Source organism: Arachis hypogaea, chromosome 11 (genome assembly GCF_003086295.3).
Source record: "Arachis hypogaea cultivar Tifrunner chromosome 11, arahy.Tifrunner.gnm2.J5K5, whole genome shotgun sequence".
In the NCBI taxonomy this organism is placed as follows: domain Eukaryota; kingdom Viridiplantae; phylum Streptophyta; class Magnoliopsida; order Fabales; family Fabaceae; genus Arachis; species Arachis hypogaea.
The window spans coordinates 120,168,966-120,186,971 of record NC_092046.1 but is presented as its reverse complement, the minus strand read 5'-3'; the positions used below and the strand labels follow the sequence as shown (position 1 = coordinate 120,186,971).

General features: G+C 36.5%; 1 non-coding gene across 1 annotated transcript; it reads right to left on the bottom strand.

Annotated features, from left to right (window-relative positions):
* Positions 1-16,995: 16,995 nt before the first annotated feature.
* LOC112725200 (small nucleolar RNA R71) lies at positions 16,996-17,103 on the bottom strand. Its single transcript, XR_003164323.1, has one exon. It is a non-coding gene; the product is annotated as a small nucleolar RNA R71 (small nucleolar RNA).
* Positions 17,104-18,006: the final 903 nt, after the last annotated feature.

The window sequence follows — 18,006 nt, the reverse complement described above, 5'->3', positions numbered from 1 at the left end:
AAAAGTACCTGTGACAATAGGATTTGGGCAATGCCTCCTGTTGTGTCCATACTGGCCACAGTTGCTGCAAGTCGCAGAGGTACCCGTCCTTCTATACTTGGTTTGAGATCTATTTTCATTAAATTTTCTAATCCTCACCATTCTTAGTCGACCAGGTTTAACCTTTAATATTGGAGGTATAATGGTATCACGGTTGATTTTTGGCCACATATTTTCTCCATCAATTAGAGCAATTGACTTTTCATAAGTTGCAAGATATGCTGCTGGACTATAGTAGTTGCTGCAATACTCTTCAGGGTTATCTCCTTTTTCAAAGATGGCACTACATGCATGTGCGCATGGCATACCACTCAAATCCCAAAATCTACATCTACAAGTTCCAGCCAGCAGATCCACCACAAACCTCTCCATAATCATCTTATTTTTGTGATGAACCTCAAATTTCAGTTCACTTGCCCTCTAGCTTGCCATTCCATAGCTCTTGTTGCAATAACATCCAACCTTTTCTTTGGTTTGGACAGAATCGATCCTTCATACTTTTCATCCTTCTTCTTCTTTTCTGCAAATCGTGACATCTATTAGCATCTGATCCATTCAAATATGGTCAAAATGGGTCTGTCTCTTGCCTCAGGAATCCTGCCATTAAAAGCCTCTCATATGTTATTCATTAATATATCATTCTTTGCCATAAACGTGAAATGGCTCTTTGTCCACAACTTTGGGTCTACTCCCATCAACTTATCATAGCATTCTCTATTTTTCTCCATCAGCAGATTCATTCTTCTTTTTCACTCGTCCACATATGTAGCTTTAGCAATAGAGAGGATTAGATCCCTCAACACTGTCCCTCCACCATACGCCTTCTTACAGTTGGCATACAGATGCCTTAAACATAATCTATGCTCAACAAAAAGGTACCATCTCAGCAAAAACTTGCATCAAATTCTATAGCAACAAAAACAACAGTGGCCAGTAGTATCATCCAATCAATAAAAAGAATGCAACTAGAATGAAATAGTTAAAATTAGATGTCATATAACTCTTACTTTTTGTTGATCCGACATAAAAATCCATCTTCTTGATTCACCAATATCATCCAGTAACAAATCAAGGAACCATCTCCAGCTGTCATTTGTTTCTGCTTCCACTACCACAACGGCAATTGAAAAATAGTTATTATTAGGATCCGTCCCTACAGCAACTAGCAGCTGTTGGCCATGGTCCCGTTTCAGGTGACACACATCCACTCCTATAATCGGCCTACAACCAGCCAAGAAGCCTTGCTTCACTGAATCGAGAGACATGTACGTCCTCATAAATCTCGGTTGGTGTGTTAAAGATGGCCTATCCACAATAATACTCAGCTTAGACCCCGGATTTGCCCTTAAAATCTCTACACAATAATCCCTTAGTTTGGCATATTGTAGTATGGCCCTTCCACGCACTTCTCTTACTTTTTTCCTTGCCCAATAAGCCTTTCCTATACTAACATTTTCCATGTACTTATCCTGAATTGTTTTTATAACAGTGGCCAATCGCATCTTTTCTCCATGACTAATGTTGTTGACAATCTTTTTTTATATCCAGTCACTTGATGCAAGTCTACCACTGTAATTCCTTTCACAGGTATGCTTGCCATTCAAGGTCTTTATCCAAAAACAGTCAAATCCTCCTACCTTACTTGTAAAGCACATCCACTTGCACTTTTCTTTTTGTCCCTTACAAACTACTCTGTACCTCAACTTGTCATTCTTCTTGTACTTGATGTCTCTCCCATTCAATAAGGCATGCTCTTAAATTGCATCTTTAAATTGAAAAAGTGATTTGAACTCCAAACCCACCTTAAACTCATACTCTCTACACATTTCTATTATACTTGGGAAACTTTTTTTTCTTAATCATGTCATCAGAATCTCCCTCATAACTATCAATGTCTTCAGTTTCATAATCATCAAAAATGTCTCCAACTTGTTCATCCATCTCTTCAGAAGCTTGATTATCCTCAGCACCCTTCTCTGTTGTCCCTTCTTGATTAAGCGGGCCATTGAACCCACCAACCGCATTTGATTGTCCACCATCAACACCATCATCTACATCAAACCCAAAGTAATCCTCATGTTTACCATCGTCAGCATTATCATTAAACCTATCCTCCTCGGTAGAGGGTTCTGACTCAGCATCGACTTCTACTTCTATCAGCTCACTATCTTCACCTTCATCTGGGACATAATCTGGATCCATTGATGTGATTTCAACCCCATTACCTTCTCTGTAAGCATCAACAGCAAACACTACACCATGTTTTACAGAATCTGTTACTAAAGCCCTAGCCATCTAACGGTATCTCCGTCTGACTTCAACTCTTTGAGACCTAATCAAACATCACCAACAACGCCAATCAAGTTAAAGACACAACGTTTGGCAAATTTTGAAAGAGTGAAGAGTAGAAAAAAGTGTAAGTCGTACCTAAACACGACAGCAACAATAGCTCCTTCGATAACGGAGGTCACGATGGAAAATAACCAACTTCGATCACACAATGCCAGATGGAAACGCTTTATCGGATCCAAACAATCTGAAACGGAGAAGGGATGAAGAGCAAGGGTTTGTTTGCCTGAGTGAAAAGGGAGGAAGAGGGATAAGGGCTGTTTCGTCAATATGGAATAACTACAGACACTGAAGATTACAAAAAAAACGTTTTTAACTTGGTATATCCAATTTGGGAATGGAATATTCCCTTAGTCCAAACGTTTTTTGTCACCGTAGAGACCCAATTAAAAAAATTGGTATAGGGATTCAATTAAAAAGAAAAAAACTATAGGAACCTAATTAAAAATTTGGTAAAACTATAAGGACCAACAGAATAATTAAACCTAGAAATTATAAATTTATTGAAATGTTTATGAAATTATATATTTTTTTATATTTAATAATTTAATAACTTAAAAAAATAAATGACTTAGTGCTTGTTTGGGCGCCATTATTTTGATAAAAAAGATCTTTTTTCAATGAAAAAATATCTTTTTTTTTATTTTTTAGCGTGTTTGGCAAATTTCTAGTAGTAAAAGTAAAAGCACTAGAAAAATTAAAAAAAGATCTTTTTTGAGAAGTTGTAATTTACATCTCTTTTTTAAAAGATCTTTTTTTCTTAAAAAAAGATGTTTTTCATCTAATAAATAAATAAATAAGTACTTTTATATCGTTATACCCAAACATAATTGATAGATAAAAAGATCTTTTTGCATGAGATACTCAAACATAAAATTACTTTTACTTTTCCATAAGATCTTTTAAAAAAAGATAACTCAAAAAAAAATCTTTTTTAAAAGTTCATCCAAACAAGTTCTTAATCTATTAATCTACTATTAAGCGAAACAAAATAAAAATTTGGGACTGTTTCAATAAACGAAGTGGGGCAAATACCCCTAATATTCACGCTTTAACAATTTTTATTGTTATTTAAAGTTAGTATTTGTCTATACTTCTTGATAACCGCTGATTGATATTTTAAAAAAAATTTTATCAAATGATATTAACAAATCAACTTATCATTAGTAAAAGACTAATAAATAAGGAATTGTCACTGAATAAAACATTACACCCATAACTATTGTTATTTGTTAATTATTACCACTGCTACTAAGGACGTCATCTAAGCTCTATTTAAGGGTCTGTCACTGATCAATGAATTGCTGCATGCACAAAGTAGGGTTCGAATTTCCGACACTTATTTCAGCGGACGAGTAAGCTGATCACTAGACCCTAAACCCTAAACCCTAAACCCTAAACAATATGATATATTACAAACTAAATACTAAGAGCCATTATTTGGACATACCATGGAAAACATAAAGAAGATCAAATATGGATCCAGCCGCTGTGGCTAATGGACAAACAGCCTAAGTAAATGTACATTGTGTCAAAAATTTAAAACAAACGTACCAAAAGCATAATAACAACATTCAATAAAAAAATCCACACAGAAAGGGCCTCGAGGACCATCATTAGTTTGAGTTAAAAATATTAATAATCATTCTATTAGCATACAACTAGACTTTTAGTTCAAGTGACAAATGATGTATCTCTTAGTATGCTATAAAATATGTTTGGTTTAATATTTGAAACACAAAAGATAAAAAAACTTGTTCACTAGAAACAATAAATTATAGTTTTTGTTTATTTTTCATAGCCATACTTTACAAACAAATATTCTTTTATACTATTATTTTTGGTACCTTTTTCTTCGAAGTTTTGATTTTTTATCAAATTTTTATTTATTTTATTGTTCATAGTATGAATATTTTTGTTTAAATTTTTTTTATCTTTTCTAATGCATATTATTGTATTTTTGTAATGGAATTTTTACTCATTATTCATATAATTTTTTAATCATTTTTATGAAACTTTGTTATTTTTTTGTTTGACTTTGTATACTTTTAAGAATAAAACACACTAATATACCATTTCAACCTTAAAATTATGCCAATGTCCTATTTTAATTTTTGTTACAAACATGTTCTAAATAATTCTATGTAAATTAGCATGTATATGTTGTAAGTAATCGAATCTAATTGATTTGATTTACTATTGAGTAGCACATATATAATAAATGAAACTTGTACAGATTATTGATATTTACCACTTTTGATGATTGCGTGATCTAAAAAAATCTAAATTTAAGTTAGAAATAACATCATCAAAGATATAAATTTTATACTTAATTTTCAAATTAAATAATAATTTAATTGATATAATATTTTAATTATTTCTCAACTTGTGTATTGGATAAATATAGTTAGTCATTATATATTATATAATTATCTATTACTTCTTACTTTAAAAAATTCAAGTTTTAACTCCTATGTCATTTTGTAGGGCTATACTTTATATTATTTTTTTTAACATTAAAAATTTCGGTAATGATTTTTTAGATGCCAATGAGTCAAATGATGATTTTTAATAATTTTTTAGAAATTATTTAATATTTCATTTTGCATTCATAAATTTATAAAAATGTAAATTTTATGAAATTTGAACTAAAACACAAAATTTGAATTTATATTCTTATTTATTTTATTTTTTTTATATTTTATTTGAATTCAAATGGGGTATTTTTTATTGACATTTATATTTTAAAATTAACACAATTAACTTAAAAGTGGTAAATGTCAATAATCTGTTACAAGTAGTAAATCAAATTAAACTGATTCAATTTACTATATATATATTATTTAGTAGTAAATCGAATTAACTAGATTCGATTTACTATTGATATAGCATATATAGTAAATCAAATCAAGTTAATTCAATTTATTATTGATATAACATATATAGTAAATCGAATCCAATTACATTAAAGAAGCGTAAATCGAATTTAGTTAATTCGATTTACATAGAGTTATTTTAGGACATGTATGTAACCCATTTCATTTTAGAATATTGGTGTAATATTGATTCCCATTTAATGTCTTTGTATGACTTACCCTACTTTTAACTATGTGTTCTTGAATTAATATGTACTCTATTTACTATTATTATTTTTTATAATATAAATTATTGATTCCAATAGAAATGTCAAATTAAGAGTTAATATTTAAAATGATCTCTGAAATTTGACCCCAAATTAATTTGGTTCTCTAATTTTTAATTGACTCAAATTGTACCCAAAAATTTAAGACATAACTAGTTGGCCCTTTCATCTGACTCCGTCACTGAAAAAATGACGTGACATATTTAGTTTTTCCTCTCTCTTCATCTGCCACTTAATCCTACATCATGTTCCCCACACACCACAATCTTCCTCTTCAACATGGTTATTGCGTCAGGATTCACTCAATTCAACCTCAGATGTTGACTCTTGGGCTGATTCCACTGTCATGGTTATTATGTCTTCCTCTCCTGCTTCTCGTGTCTCCTCAATCTCCTTGGCATATTCACTTCTAATTTCCAATCAACTTTTTTATCTGATTGAGTTCGAATTCTAATACTAATTATATAGAAAAGCATAATAGATAATCCAAGACAACCAATCCACAAAACTGAACAAAATCAAATTTAAATCCTATTTAAATGTGAAATTCAAACGTTTTACTTTCGCTTCTTTTGAGATTTCGATGGTATATTAATACCGTATCATTCTCGATAATGACACTTTTGCAAAACCTCTCAAGTTCATTATCGCCGAAATTGACCCGCCAAATTCCCTTCCATCATTGCCCTTTCCCCTTCCAAGAGAAGCAGTAAAGGCATTGGAGATCGAAAACTTGATTGTTGATGAGGACGATGTGTTCGACGTAATCTCTCTCAAGAGATTGGTCAAGATGGAACGCCGAAAAACTGATATCGCTTGGTCTGACCTCGAGAAGGAGCGCATTATGGCTGCCTCCTTTGCCGAGAAGGCCATGGCCATGATTCTCCAACTCAGAAACGAGAAGAGCTCCATGGAGATCGAATCCAACTAGTTCCGGAGAATGGCGGATGAGAGGCGGGGGTATGAACAAGAATTGATTGAGGAGCTGCAACGAACGATCAACCTGATGAACGGATTTTTGTTAGTAAATAATTCACAAATGAATTCTCATTGCAAGTATAGTTTCTAAACCAGCAAAGAATCCTTTGAACAAAAGTTTGGTTGTCTCAAGTAACAAAATCCCTAGAAAGTAATAACCGAAGTATTTAAACCTCGGGTCATCTCTCAAGGAATTGCAGGGAGGTGTGATTTATTATTGGTTATGGAAAGATATCTTTTTGGGTTTTTGAATAAGAACAAGAAAAGTAAATTGCAAGAAAGAAAATTAATAACTAGAAAAGCTCTTGGCAAGGTATGTAATGGACCCCGTGGACTATGTTGGTATAGAATTTCTCAATAAAATCCCGTTGCAAGTATATCTCTTCCCAACGACAATCCTCGAGTATCAAATTTAGAAGGAAATTGGTTTTCACAAGTTCAACCCCAATAAAAGTAACCGAAGTATTCAAACCTCGGGTCGTCTCACAAGGAATGGGCAAACATGTGCTTCAACATTGGTTAGAAATCCGGAGTTGCAAGTCATGAGCAAGAAATTAAACTAGAAATCTTAACAAGCAAGTAATCTTGGAATGCAAGAAACTAATGCAAACGATTAGAGCAAAATGTAAATAATTCCAAACTCATAAAATAACGTCCAAAGTAATTCTATTCTAAACTAAACAAGTAAATACAACTAAGATAAAGCAATCAAGATTTTTGGATTTTCAAATATGAATGATAAAAGCAACTCTTGGCTAGGCATGGGAATTGAGGTCACTATCCTTGTCTAATAACCATATCTTGACAATTATGAAGAACCAAACTCATTAAGTCTATTTCTATACTTGGAGTATGTTAAATGGTTTGGTCAACATCAACCCATAAGGTCCAACCTAACTACCAATTAACTTGGTTGTAGGCTAGTGTCAATGGCTATCAAATTGACCACTAAGGGTTCCTAAATCATCAAATCCATTAGACCCAATGACTCAACCTTACCCAATTCCCTTAGCCTAGGCCAAGAGTAAAAAGAACTACTCCATAATCAAAGGAAATATTTCATCAAACACATGGTAAGCATTAATAAAAGATCTAATTAAATTGTAATTAAATTGGAACTAACAAGTACCCACTAACAATTATCAACATACAATCACTCAAACAACACAATTACTCATGGAAATCATCAATGCAACAATAATAAATCAAGATCTACAAGATTCATGAAATGGGTACAAAATGACAAACAACAAAGAAACATAAAAATAACACAAGATCTAAACAAAATTATACTAGAGAATTCAAATTAAATAATTAAAACTAGTAATTAACAAGATCCAATTCAGAATTCAACAAGAGAAGATCAAATTAAAGCTAGATCTAGAGAGGAACAAAGGTTTCTCTCTCTAGAAGAACAAAGAACCCAAAAAACTAACTAAAATTGTGTCTAAGTGTAAAATGATTGATCCCCCCTTTCCCCTAGCATCCTTGGGTCTTTTCCATGCAAAAATAGCTTGAATTTGGGCCTCATGAGCCTCAGAAATTGCCAGACACGATTTCTTTTAATGAGGTCACGTGCAGCTTTCTGCGCATGCGCGCCGATTGCTTTTGTGATTCACGCGTGCGCGTCGGTGGGAATTCTCTGATCCGCGCGGATGCGTCCATCCTTGCGCGCCGCTTCCATATATCCTCATGCACGCGTGCGCGTGCAGTGCGCGTGCGCGCCCTTTGCGAAGTTCCCAAAATTCAAATCTTCATGTTCCTTCCTCTTGGGCATGCTTTCTTTCTCTCTTCTAGGCCATTCTTGTCCTATAATTCCTGAAATCACTTAACAAATACATCACGGCATCGAATGACAATAAAAGAGAATCAAAATATAGCAATTCTAAGGCAAAATAAGCATGTTTTTCATCATGAAGTAATATTAGGAAGAGAACACAAAACCATGCATTTCTTGTGAATAAGTGTGAGAAATATTGACAAAAACCCCCAAATTCTACACAATATAAACCACAAAATTGGGGTTTATCTAATCTCCCCACACTTAAACCAAGCATGTCCTCATGCTTAAAATAAAAAGACCAAAGATCATGGGGAGAAAGGGTTTATGAAATGCAAACTACCTAAGTGAATGCATGCAGCCAAAGTAAAATCGTCTATCTACTTGGTCAAGGGTAAATCTATCCTCCAAGAACACATATGAGCATTACGGGGTGAAAATGCTATGTAGTTCATGAATCCTACCAATTTGAACATCAACATGAAGTGCATATAACTTGCTAGATGAACGCTTGTGAAAGCCGGGAACAATGAGTTGAGCATCGAACCCTCACCGGAAGTGTATCCGCTCTTATTCGCTCGAGTGTATAGGGTTCATCACTCAATCCTCTCCTAATCATGCTTTCCAAGATTTGTCTTTCATCTAACAATCAACAATTACTTAATGCATGCTTACAAGTATCATGAGGTCTTGTTCATGGGTTGTAATGGGATTAGGGTGGAGGTAAGGATGTATATGGTCAAGTTGTAAGAACCATAATTTTTAAATAAATCTTATTATGAATTAATTTCAATTCATTTATTCATTAGAAATTCTATTTTCAGAAATTATTTTATTAAAGCTAATTAAATCAAAAATTAAATCAGGTTTTGATAATTAATTAGAATTTTACCTAATTTTATAATTATTGAATTATTTTCTATATTTAAATTACAAAATTAGTAATTATGGAATGACAAGAATTTTTATGTGATTTAATTCAAATAATTGATATTTCTATGATTTAATACTTTAAGTTTTAGGAATAAAGAAAATAAATCTTATTATCTTATAAATTCAATTAAAGAATTTGATTTCAAATCAATTGGTATTTTAAGACAACAAATAATATTTTAAAATAATTTTGAGGATTAAATTAGATTTTAAATTAACATTCTATACCCTAATTTGATTAAAATTAACCAAATCCAAATTAATCCCAAAATCTCCAATTTCATACACAAACCCTAACCTTAATTTTACCCTAATCCTTACCCACACTCACCGCCACTCATCAGCACTCACCCTATTCCCCCCTTTCCCCAAACACATACGCAGCAGGCAGAGAGAAAGAAAGAAACGGCAGAAAGGAAAGGTAGAAAACGGAAAAGGAAAAGAGGGAGAGCAGAAGGGGGAAGAGAGGGAGACGGCATCAGTGGGCATCACTGCCACCGTCGCCGCCACTGTGCTGTCAGGAGAGAGATCCGAGGGAGAGAGAGAGTGTGGAGTTGAGGGAGCAGAGAAGCACGCCGCCACCTCCAGACGCTGTTGCTACTACCGTTCGCGAAGAGGGAAGAGAGAGCTCGCGGGTGAGAGAAGAAAGTCGTCGCGTCATTGTTGCGAGCCCACCGCTACCAAGGGCAGTCGCTGTACCTAAGCTGCAGCGCTATGGAGCCAGCCTCGTCGCAGTCGCCGTTCGCGTCCCGTAGCCACCGATGGAGGGAGGCCGCCGTCGCATCCTGCTACACTGTCACCACAGAACCACCAGTCCGTCATTGAGCCGCCGTTGGGAGTCAGACTCGCGAAAAAAAAAGGAAGAAAGAAAGAGGAATCTCGCGCATTCTTCTCATCACTGTCAGACCCGCCATTCGTCGCCGCTAGTCACCGCCGTGCCTTATCTGCCGCTGCCGAGCCGTTTCTCAGTCACCGCCGGTGGAACCCCTGTCTTCTCAGTAAGCATTTCGTTCTGGAACCTGTGAAATTAATACTCAGTTATAGCCTATTAGAGATTTTGAGATGTTGGTTACGTAGGGTTGAGTTCCGGTGTTTGTGCGTCGACATTAAGGTTGTTGTTGAGCCACCGGAGCTTTTGGCCGCTATCGGAGCTTCTGCCAGGTCAATTCGGGATTGCAGCTGCTCGGTTCTGCTATTATCGTAAGTATATTTTATTTCGAACCCTCGTCGTTAGTATTCCATTATATATTATTAAAGATTTTGCTATATTAATGATTTAGGATTGAGTTATCAAGGTTACATGTTACAATTAAAGCTATTGCTGTTATTGCGGAAGTAAGCGAAGCTGTGGATGCAGCCGCTGCTGTTGCGAGCCGAGGGGAAAAAGGGGCTTATCGTGTTAAAATCACTGCAGGCTTGATTCCTAGAGGTAGGGTTTTTCTTAAATCTATTTTACATTACAGGGTTGTTATAAATCAATATTAACGCGTAAAATATATTTTTGTGATTTCGTGAGTCTTATGAATTGAATTGAGTTGTTTTGGTTGAATGAGATCATTAGTTTGATTTGATATTAAACCCGATTTGATATTGGAATTTGATTTTAAAATAAACTTGGAAAAGACTTGATATTTGAAAATGGGTTATTTATTGAGAATGATTTGCTATTTTGGAAATGATTCGAAAAGTGTTTGAGGGAATGGTTTGGTTTGAAACTGTTTGAGAAGACCGAGAATTATTAACTATTGATTGATGCCGTTGGTTGAAGTCGGTTTAAATTGTGATTTATAGGATTGGTTGATTGAATTCTGGATTTTATAATTTCCTTGGGTTGAGTACTGTTGTTGTGATAATGGTTATTGGAAGTGATTTGACTGATTAACAGGTGTTTGGTTTGGTTTGGTTGGGACCCAAACAGGGTGGCAGAATCTGAGTTTTAGAGGAGATGCTACCGAAATTTTATAAAATTGGAAGTTTTGTTTGAAGTAATTGTTTAAAAAGATTTAGTTCTTAAACGTTATTTGTTTTGGATTGATTTATTTAGAAAATAAAGAATTATGTTTTGAATTGAGATTGTTGATCAACGGAAAGAAGGATGATGAGGATTGATTTGAAATATGATTTTTGAATGAATTTAGAAATGGGATATGGATTGATGAATGATGATGATATTGAGAATGGCTTAGATATTGATGAATGATGAATGAATTATTTATGTGGCTTATGAATTTGAAATATCTGAGATACGAGGTTCCCTGGATTAAGTGCCGTGGCTTGCCACCACGTGTACCAGGTTGAAAACTCGATACTCTATTGACCCTACGACGTAAGTGTGACCGGGCACTATATAAATTCCTGGGAATGTTACCCCCATTAAGCAATATTGATTATTTGAGAAAAAGCTATGCATAGACTCTTGGGGATGCACGTCGGGGGACAGTCTAAGGACAATTCAGACTTGTCGGGTTGGCTGGATAACCGACAGATGAGCCTCATCAGCCATAGGACAGGCATGCATCATATGCATTTGTATGCTTTGCTTGGGTTTGAACTTGTTTTGGTTTGCCTAATTGCTAAACTGTTCTTAACTACTACTTGAACTATTTGCTGTAACTACTTCCTACTTGTGCTTTCCTTGTCTGTCTTGCCTGTGTTTGTCCTGGCGTGTTACATTTGAGAATGGACTTTGGTGCTGAATTAATGACTGTATTGTTTGATTGTGTGGTTGGTTTCTGATTGAGATTTGCTTATGAGAAAGGAAAGACTTTGAATTTCTGAAAATATTAAACATTGTTTCTTTGAAAAGGTTTTGAACGATTAGCTATTGGATTTTAAAAGTATTCATAAGGAAATGATAATCACAGAATCTGAAAACAGTTTTCTTATTGAATATCTTCTTATGACAACTTTGAAACTCCGTGGTGAGACCGTGTGGTTAGGTTCTCACCCCCCTACAGCTTTACCTTTTCAGGAACCAGATGAAGAAGCATTAAGAAGAGTTATACTACGTTTGGTTTATATGTTGTTGTATTAATTAGATTATTTTCTCCCCTCGTCTTTGTTATTACAAGTTTGTAAGAGGGATAGGAATTGTATATTTTATACGTATATTATATTGAATTATTATGTAAGGAGTCTTGTATATGAATCTATGCCTGCTTGTAATTTTCTTAAAATAAAGTATTTATTTCCGATTTTCAAAGAATTCAGCGATACAGTATTGAGTTACAGGCTCATATTCTAGTATTTAGTATGTAAAGTAGTCGTAATACTTCTTGCTATCAGAGTAGCGCAGCCGGAAGCGTGATTTCTGATAGTGAGGGTGTTACACAAGTGAGCTTAAAATTTGAGTCCTTGATTAACCTAAGATCCCACTAGACACATAGAACAACCTATACAACTATAGTATAATACCTAGCTAGCCATGGGTTTCACTTTTTGCATACTCATGCATTCTTTTTCGTTCACATCCCATTTGCATTGTTATTATTACCTTGTCTTTGGGCATTTTTGTCCCCTTTCATTGCTTTCTCTTTTTCTATTTTTTTTACATTCTCATATATACACATAAAATTTTTTTTCTTTTTGGTCCCCTTTTTCTTGGGGTTTCATGTACAAAAGTTCCAATGCATATGGCTTAATCATTCAATACATGAGTATGTTCCCACTTTCCAAAATTTCCAATTACGATTACAAACATACCTTTTTATTTACCCAAGTTCCCAAGTACACCCTCCCATTTGAATGACACACACTCTAACTTACCTAAGCTAATCAAGGATCCAAATTTAGGGACATTCATTATTTTTCGCTTAGGGTTGTTGATGTGCTCTTTTTAGAACAAAGAGGGTTTATCATAGGCTCAAAAATGGTTAGCAATGGTAAATAAAAGGGTTAAGGCCGTTTGGGAAAAGTGACTATTGAAATGATGGCCTCGATCATGTAAATGCATTCATACACAAAGTAATGGACATATAGAATCAGACAAAGCAAGGATTACAATCATAGAGAGAGAATAATGCACACAAGAATGGGAAATAGTGGTTAGAAGATGTAACCACACAATAGGCTCGAAACTCGCATGCTTATGTTCTTAGCTCAATGACTATGTTCCAAAATACATTCTCGAAGCAAGTTTATTGCAAAATTTTTTTTTTCAAAATTGGTAGGGTACCCCAAAACACAGCTTCTTGGGGAAGAAGTTATTATTTTGACCAAGTAACTCTATAGGAACTAACTATCATGCAAGGAGTATTTACAAGCAAAACTAACTACACATGCAATGTACTAACTACTAAGCAAAAGATAAATCCATGGGTGTTGAAAAGAAGAGATTGTTACCTATGAAAATCGGTCGAACGACTTCCCCACACTTAGAATTTAGCACGGTCCTCCGTGCTACCAACAATGCGCAAAAGACGGTCGGGACCGGAACCTTCACTATCCTCCCCATCAGAGCTCCCATCACTTGGGTTTGAGGTGGACGTGAATATTTCGGGTTCCTTCATGCTAGGGGTAACACAATGCAGAAGTTTCTTGATGTAAGTGTACCGGCGTTGGTTGCGCCACTCATATCTATCAATCTTCCGATGTAGATCTTCTATCCTTTGATGTGTGGATCTTTGCGGTGGTGGTGATGATGAGGTAGAAGGAATAGTAGATGGAAGGGCTATGTCAAGGCTTGGGTTGTTCATGGGAAGATGTAAGTATTTTCCGCTTGGGACCACATCGCCCTTAGCCGAAATTATAGCCTTCGTGTCCATATCTTCCCAAGGAACACCCGTAGCAGCAACTAAATCGGATACCAATGCTGAAAATGGCAAATTTCCCTGTGCGTGGACTTGTCCCATCGCTTGCTTGACAAGAAGTGGAATGTTCATCGGTCTCTCCGTGAGAATACACCAAACAAGCAAAGCGAGATCCACCGTGAAGGACGACTTGTGGGTGCTAGATAGCACATAGTGGGATAGGATCTGGGTCCAAGCTCTAGCTTCTACAGTGAGGAAACGTGCGTCGATGCACTTGAGCCTCATCCTAAATCGACCATGGGTCCAAAATGTCTCTGGTTCAGCAATGACTCGGAGGATCGAGTCCCAATCAAATCCAAACTTTTCTCGCTGACGTAAGACCTCTTGGTAGCCATCCATGTCACTTGATACTGGTAAGACATTAAGCACATGCTGAATAGCCTCTTCTGAAACTGATATTTGCTTCCGGCGCACATATACCAATTGAAGAGAGGGAAGATGGTAGTTAGTGTAGAATTCTACCACCCATGAGAGGTTGACCTCTTGTGGTTTTCTCAGAAGGAACTCCCATCTTCGCCGTTCAATGTGGGGTAGAATACAAGGAGCAACCTTGTCCGGTGGAGCGAGTAGATGCTCAGCATGATAGCTCCTCTCAACCATGGCGGGGAACACAAGTTCACAAAAGCGGTTGGGAAACTTTGAAGAATCCTTTGCCGGTTTGCTCTTCTCGTTCTCATCAGTAGGAGCGGTAGACTTCGCCTTCTTAGATAGGGGTTTGGCTTCTAATGAACAGTGTGCCTTAGAGTTTGACCTTTGGGGTGCCCTCTTTGTGGCCGGTTTCCTTGAAGCTTTCTCCTTGCCTTTCTTGGTGGCCATCCTGAGAAAGGAAGGGAAAAAGGAAAGCATTGATAAACCACTATTTTATGGTTTATAATGTGCTTAATTGTGTGGTTTTATCATGGTCTTTACACACTTATTCATATGATTAGCATGCATTTATATTTCCTTCCTAAAATTATTACATGATTGAAAACTTGCTTCCTAGAGACTTTTAATTACGTATTTTAATTCTCCTTTATTCCATTCGATGTTGTGATCTGTGTGTTAAGTGTTTCAGGCTTTATAGGGTATGAATGAGTTGGAGATTGGAAAGGAAGCTTGCAAAAATGGAAGGAACACAAGAAATTAAGGAGATGACCAGCGAGAAGTGACGCGGCCGCATGGCTCACGCAACCGCGTGGATTGGAATAGCACAAGTAACGCGGAGGCGTGGACGACGCGCCCGTGTGGCAAGCAAAACGCCGAATGACGCGTCCACATGAATGACGCGATCGCGTGACGTGCGCGATCTGTATAATCTGTAGAATTCGCTGGGGGCGATTTTGGGCCCTGTTTTGACCCAGTTTTGACCCAGTTTTCAGCCCAGAAAAGCAGACTAGAGCCAGAGAATATGTAGAAACCAACAACAACATTCATTCTACACAGTTTTAGTTTTTAGATCTAGTTTTACTCCTCCTCTAGGTTTTCTCTTTACACATTCATAGTTCTTAGGATTTTTATTTCTATTGCTCTTTGCATCGGGATATTGAGAAGAGTTATTACCTCATCAAGACTTCGTCATTCTAGTTCGTTTTCTTTACTTGGCTTTACTCTTCCATGTCTTTTAATTTACTCAATTTTACTATTGGATTATTTTAGAATTTATTAATACAAGAATTACTTTTATTTTTAATTGATTCCTTTGAGTTTTATTTATCATGTCTTTCTTTAATCCCCTTTCCTATGTTATGAGTTCTACATTCACAATGAGCGAGTAGTTCCCTAACTTGATGGGGAGTTGATTGAAAGAAACCCTTGAGTTGGGATGCTTAAAAGAAAAATTGTAATTAGGTTTATTATTGGGATACTCTCTAGTCACTGACACTAATCCTTTTCAATTGAGCGGATTGGAACTTGTGAATAGAAACAGCATTCCAACTTGTTTGACTTTCCCTTACCTAGTAAGGGATAACTAAACAGAACAACCTTCAATTATCGATTAATCTTGAGAGTACTACAACAAGAATAGGGCTTCCAACTAATCTACTCCCAGTCAAGGCTTTTATTTAACTTACTTAATTTCTCCAATTTAATTTCCTGCTTATTCAACTCAACCCTTTTTGAAAATATCTGATTAATAAAATAGCACACCTTTCTGTAACTCGTTGGGAGACGACCTGGGATTCATACTCCTAGTATTTTAATTTTAATTTTTGTGACAACCCTTCTAAATTGATAAGCGGACTTCTGGTTGGTTAAGAACTATACTTGCAACGCATATCTCATAACAATTCTTAATTCGCCAATTTCCGCCACGTCAATTTTTGGCGCCGTTGCCGTGGAGTTGCAATAGAGTGCTAAAGTTATTAATTGGAATTTATTTATTTGCATTTTATTTTATCTTGCTACTATGAGCTGCTTGTTTCTTTCGCTAGATAACGCGTTCACTTCCTGATCCAAGCTTGCCAGTATTCGATCCTGAGATTGAAAGAACTATTTCACGAATAAGGCAAGCTCGGCGTCGGTTAGTCCTCTCTGAGGGTGGATCTGAAACATCGTTTAAGGAAGAAACCAGCCCCCGTTCTACTGATTGGGTTGATTTACGTGTAGGTGACATGGCAGAACCTAGGAGAGTTACTATCCAGGAGGCTGGAGCCCCTGATTTTACAATGCAGCCGTTTCAAGCGCATCACCCAGCGGTGGCTACAGACTTTGAAATAAAGACTGCACTGCTCAATTTGATGCCCAAGTTTCATGGCTTACCTGCTCAAGAGCCTATCAAGCACCTGAGAGATTTTCAAGCAGCCTGTTCTACTGTCAGGCGTGATGGTGCAGATGAAACTTCAATTTTGTTGAAAGCTTTCCCGTTTTCTCTTGAGGGAAAGGCAAGAGAGTGGTACTACACTCAACCCGCAGCAACTGTATCCAACTGGGATACACTTAGAAGAGAATTTTTGGAAAAGTTCTTTCCAGCTGAAGTTACCGATAAACTGAGGAAAGACATTTCCATGATTGTTCAGGACGAATCTGAGACTCTCTATGAATACTGGGAGCGCTTCAATAATCTTCTGGAAGCATGCCCCCACCATATGATTGACAAGATAGTGTTGCTCGGTTACGTCACACAGGGCATGAGGCCCCAAGATAAGACCACATTGAAAAGTGCTAGCAATGGGTCTATGAAAAAGTACAAGACCACTGATGAGGCATGGCAATTGATCAGCGACTTAGCTGAATCCACTCGGAATCACAGGCAGAAACAAGGTCGTTCAAAAGCCATTGCAGAAGTATCCTCTAGCAGAGAGACTGCTGCTCTAACTTAGAGTATCTGTGAAATGACCAACTTGCTGAAGCAGATGCAATTGAATCAACAACAAGTTCAGCAAGCTCAACCTTCTCCACCACAGCAAAGCCAACAGTTAGTCCCACAGAGAGTTTACGAAATCAGTGCTGATTATAGCCATTATACTGACGAATGTCCGCAGCTCCAGCAGGAAGATAACACCGTGGCAGCCACTCATAACTTCTATGACTGCCCCAACCAAGGGTACAATCAAGGTGGCAATTACAGCCATGGATGGCAGAACGATTCTAACCAGAATTGGAGGGACAACAACAACAGAGGAGACAGAGACAATCAGGGAAATCAGAGGTGGAATAACAACAACAACAGGCAGCAGAACCAGAACCAGGCTTACAGAGCACCTCACCTGAGGCAATCCCAAGGACCACAGAATACCCAACAGCAGACCTCTCAAATTACTTATCCTTCTTCATCTTCTAATGATGACTTACTACAATCTATTGATCGGAGACAACAAACCATGGAAAATAACCTTTATGCTATACTAAATGGTCTGAACTCTACTTTGCAAGCTCTTGTCTCACAGATTGGATCAATGAATAACTCCAATAACCAGCCTTTGAGCTCCAGTGGAATCTCCTCTAAACCATTACCCAATCCAAAGGATGGAATTAATGCCATCACCCTAAGGTCC